The following is a 5329-nucleotide window of genomic DNA, read 5'->3' as shown; positions in this document are numbered from 1 at the left end:
ACTAGCAGTCTGAAAGATAGGCAGAAGATCACTTTCAGGCCGCCCCGACGGAACCCATACTGATGATCAGAAAGAAGGTTAGGATAGGAAAGATACTTTAAAATTCTTCTGCTAATAGACTGAAAATGCTTTGAGAGACAGGATGTTAAAGCAATGAAGGTATAGAGGATTGTGTAATGGTCACCCTTCTTTTGGACAGGCTGAATGAAAGCAAACTTCCAGCAAGAAGGAAAGGCATGGGTTGATAGACAAAGGCAAAAGAATTTACCTAGGTAGGGTGTAAGCACAGAAGCACAGTTCTTGACAACAGGAGGGACCCCATCAGGCCCATTTGCCTTTGTTAGTATTGGGAGGCCAGTGATGGCAGAAAACATATAAGTTGAAGAAATTTAATAATGCCAGCTTATGAGGAAGCCAGAGGGGGAAGTGATGGAGGAACAGCACTGGAATGGTCTAAGGTGGAAATGGGAGGAAAAAGTCTGAACATAGAGATCTGCCAGTATCATTAGCAAGAAAGAAGCTACAGAGTCCATCAGAGTAGAAAAGAGGAGGGAAGGATGAGGAAGGTAAAGTTGTTAGAAAGGTTTTTTGACAAGGCCGTCAGATGGAGTTGTGAATTCATGTTGGAGGTTGTCCATTTCATACGGATGAAATAATTTTTAGCAGAGTGAAGAAACAGACTTAGCATGATTCTGGGCAAAACACATAAAAAATATGCATTCAGGAGTGGGTTGCCTCTGGTACCTTTTATAAGCCCTCTCTTTGCTGTGGACAGCATTAGAACAAGTGTGATTAAACCAAGGCTTTTTGCAGTAGGGTCAGAGGATATGAGAAAAAGTAAGGCATGCTTCCATGCCCTAAAGAATAACCTTTGTAATGTGCAGGGCACACTAAAATGGCTCCCGGCCATAAAGCCAATCATTCCAGGGAAAATCAGAGAAGCACTCCGAATCAGCAGCTCCAAAGTGCCATAACCAACGTTTCTTTGGTGGGTCCACAAGCTATACATGCGTGACAAGACAGAGAATAATGTGATTGGATGATTTCAACGGAGAGGAAAGATCAACAGCATGAAGGGCATGATTAGTTGTAAGGAAGAGGTCAAGTATGTTGGAACTCTGGCTGCCATGTCAGGGATATGTGGTAGGGTGCTGTACATGCTACACTAGGTCAATAATGATAGAAAAGATGTAGGCTTGTTCACCTGGTGGATCAGCAAAGGAGGAGGAGAGCCAAAGGTAGATAGAACAATGAAATCTCCTAGAAGGAGATTTCACAAAAAGAGAAACGGATAGGATGTGTTCCATCGTAGAAGCAGAGAGTTGGAAAATTTTCCAAGAAGTCAGTAGAATTATGGGATATGGGAACAGCATATATTTATTTAGGCAGAGAATGATAGGAAAGCCAAAGGAGAAAGTAGAGAATTCAGAAGAATCAAGTTTAGGAATACATGAGCAAGATAAGTTGTTTTAAAAGAGCACAGAACAGCCACCTTTGGCTTTGAAAATGAGCAAACACAGATAAAAACAAAAGTGACAGACATTCAGGGTTGGTGTCAGTACTGTCAGAGAAGCAGGAGAGCTATGTGCAATTTCCCACATGGGCATGGGAAATGGGAGAAATGGAGTCTTCCCGGAGCTAAGCCAGTTCTGTATTTGACTATACAGCCCCGCTTAGGGCTACAGGAGGGAGCTACCCTTCCAGGCACGGCAGCCCGAAGCGAGGCTCAGTCTGGCAATCCTCCGACTACAAGTCCAGCGAAGCTAACACTGTGCTAATGCGCCTCCCCTGGGCATGGGAAGCACTCCATCTTGTGTAGTGTCAGTGATAAGTGGGTGCATAAGAGATGTATTGGTATTAGAGGTATCATGCGAGATAATGTTGCTTTTATGTGCGCGGTATGTCGGGAGAGCAGGTGGAGATTGTCAGGCGTGGAAGGTTCGAACTTGCTAGAGAATCTCCTGAGTAGTGTGTGGAAGATTTTTGTTATTTGGGGAGACATGTTACATAAAGGAGGTGGGGCTGGAGCTAGCTCCTGTGGCTGGGGTGAGGAGTGATTGGAAGAAGTTCAGGAGAGCTGTTGCCTCTCCTGACACTGAGAGGGCTCTTCCGGTGCTATGGGATCTTTGTATGCAGCATGTGTTAGGAGTGTAATACTGCATGGCAGTGAGACCTAGGCAGTAAGGGAAGAGGATATTCGCTATGTTCAAATGTACACAATGACTAGTGGTGGGCAAGTAAACAAAGAAGGACCTTGAACAAGCTAAAGTTTAATCCACAGTTCATTACCTTACAAAGTAAGAGCAACTGCAACCTGGACAAATATTTAGCTTGCACAATGTCGTAAAGTGTCAAGCGTAAACCATTTGCATATATTTTAAATTACTTTCCTGAAAAATATTAGAGATATTTAAATAAAAACAGCATACCTTACTTACTTTTTTTATTATTATTTTTTTCTATTATTTCTGTAATTTTATAAAAGTGCGCAATCTCATATTTAGATTGTGCAATGTCGCAAAGCGCTAGCGCAAATCAGCATGCATATATTTTTGGGAATTAATTGTAAAATATATATTGGTACAATTAAATAAATTATTAAATTAGCAACCTGCCCACCACCTGCTGCTTGACTGAGGTAACAGTAGGTCAATAACCAGGAAAAATAGCCTATATTAACCAAGGCATTGGTAAAGATCACGTGATTACTGTATCATCAACTTTCTCTTCTCTCTCTCTCTCTCTCTCTCCGATAGAGGAGGGAGGGAATGGAGAATAAGAGAGAGAAGAGGGACTAAGTTGATGCTATATCTCCTCACTCAAAGGGACGCTCTTTTGCCATTCCCGTATTTATTCTCTCTCTCTCTCTCTCAGAATAATGCTCTTTATCTCTCTCTCTTGTCTTGTCAACAATACAGCTTATCTAATAATCTAATATAGATATACAGTAGCATGTGCTATTCATTACAAAAAATAAAAAATCATGAAAACAGAGCATTGGTGAGCTTAGAAATCAAACATCCACAGTTTGATTAATTATTAGGCCTATAAAATTATTAGGCTGTGGATATTTGATTTAAATAAATGCTTCAGAATGGTTTTTGTAATGAATTGCATATGCTTATCTTAAATAATGTATGTTTATTATTATTTACTTTAATAATAATAATTTAAAAATATTAAAAATACATTATCTGCTTAAGCATGTTTAAGAACAAGCTACTACTTCTTCCCTCCCACCTCCCCCCACCAAGGCACCAACCTCCAACCACAGGACTCCGCTTCTGTTTCCCCATCCATTGTCCAGCCAAATGAATGGGAGTGGGAAGCTCCCAAACATCATTTGTCCCCTGGAAGACCACATGCCCCTTGATTGCGCACCACAGGGCAGGTGCGCAAGCAAAACTGCGCATGGTCTGCATGTGCTAATGTGCTTAGAACGATATCACCGGAGCTATGGAAGACCAGTGCCATGTGCAAGTGTTAGCACCTGGCCCAGCACTGAAAATGACAATGATTAGGTGGATGTGCAATGCATCCCACTGCATGCAAGGCCTTTGGGGGTGTGTGGACTGGCTGGACAAGTTTACAGCAAGAAGAGTTGGGACTGGAGCAGTAGGGTGTTGCACATGATGGGGAGAGGTAGAGAGTGGTGTTTGGGCATTGTTGGAGAGGATGGATGATAATTGGGGTGCAGAAAGTTTGAGTAGCATTAATATTAGTGGAAGGTTAGGTAGACTGAAAATGACGTGGGACGAGAATAATAAGCGATGTGAGCTCAGAGTTATGACTGAACAGGGAGGCTGCCATAGATCAGGCAGCATGGAGAGCTGCCATTAGATGACCAAGGCTGACGGATCCAAGCATGCTGGAGCCTTCCAAAAGCTAAGCAAAAACAAAATGATAGAGAAAGTAGGAGTGATGGCAGCAGAGAAGGGTTTGCCGGATATGTTGCCTCTTGACAGCTGAGTCTCAGTTAAGAAGACAAGGTGAGGTTTAGAGGAGGAGAGAGTGTGCCTAACAGAGAGAAAGTTAGAGCAGGCTGAGAACATTGCAGAAATGAAGTTGTTTAGTCAGACAGTGAAGTCTCTAGGCACCTCGCTGAGTCATCACTCAGAGAAGGGGCTTGACGGCGGGGCATTATGGTCCCCCCACTCCCCTGGGGACTCCAAGGATCAAGTTATTAGACGCTATTTTGGTTTAAATTTTGAATAGAAAATGTAGTGTGTAATATGCATGTAGTTTGGTGTTGACAGTTAGAGAAACTTGTATTGGAGAGCATGTTGGCCTACTCTCTGTGTTACTGAAACAGCGAAAAGGTTGCAGCAAAGGGGGATGGTCAAAAGCTAGTCACTTAGGCTGATGAAACGGGAAATCCAGTTCCCCTTGTCATCAGCTTTCCATCCATCTTGTGCTACAGTCTACTTCCAGTGTTTACGACACATGTATATAGTTTGTCTCACTTGTGGTAAGTACCTAAACTCTTTGCAAACATGTTAGTTAATATTATTGACAAAAACATAAATAAATGAACATAACGATCTGTGATAATAATAACAATTCTGAGACATTTCTCGCGGTCTTTACCCGCTATGAATATGACCCCTGGACTATGTTAGGCCCAACCTCGACTCCTACATATTGTAAATGGAAGTAGATTTTTTTTTTTTTTAATTAAAATATAATACCTTCTGTCACTTCATAGCCATTTCATCGTTAACAGTAAAAGATTAAAAAGTTGAATTTATTAGTAACTGGTAGAAAACTTTGTTGATTTGCTCAGTCGGAATACTGAGTTAAAACAGACATTAATATCTTGGATGTAGTTCTAGTCATGAAGAAACATCATGGGAAAGTATGTATCTAATAGTGCTTTATATTGTAAATTGAGCTTTATCGAAACTGGGTGGAAAAAAAAAAAAAAAAAAAAGCCAATCTAAGGAATAATTATAATTACACAACTGGGAGAAAAAATTTATAATCTCTGAAGTGAGAAACCCTGGTGAGTGATAGGTGGGGGTGTTGACTATCCACTCACTCGATACAGTGTTGCTTCTGGGTGACTGACCTTTCCTCTCTTTCTCATCCTTCCTCTGTTGTTGTTTTCCTTCATCCTTTCCTCTCTCACAAGTCTACAGAAGACTCTATTAATTGAGGTGGCAAGCCAAACGGTTTCCAGTACACCAGGAAACCGTTTACTCACAATTGGGTGTTAAATCTATATAACCTAATTATGGCCATTTCAGGTCCATCCATTTTGGTGCAGGTTTATATCCACAAGTATAGGGCTTATTGCTTCACATAATGCCACTTAAGGATGAGTGAGGCT

This window comes from Coenobita brevimanus, chromosome 92, assembly GCF_032717465.1.
Source record: "Coenobita brevimanus isolate Jiangsu-jjx chromosome 92, ASM3271746v2, whole genome shotgun sequence".
Lineage (NCBI taxonomy): Eukaryota > Metazoa > Arthropoda > Malacostraca > Decapoda > Coenobitidae > Coenobita > Coenobita brevimanus.
The sequence above is the reverse complement of the archived record's forward strand: the minus strand, read 5'-3'. Positions refer to the sequence as shown.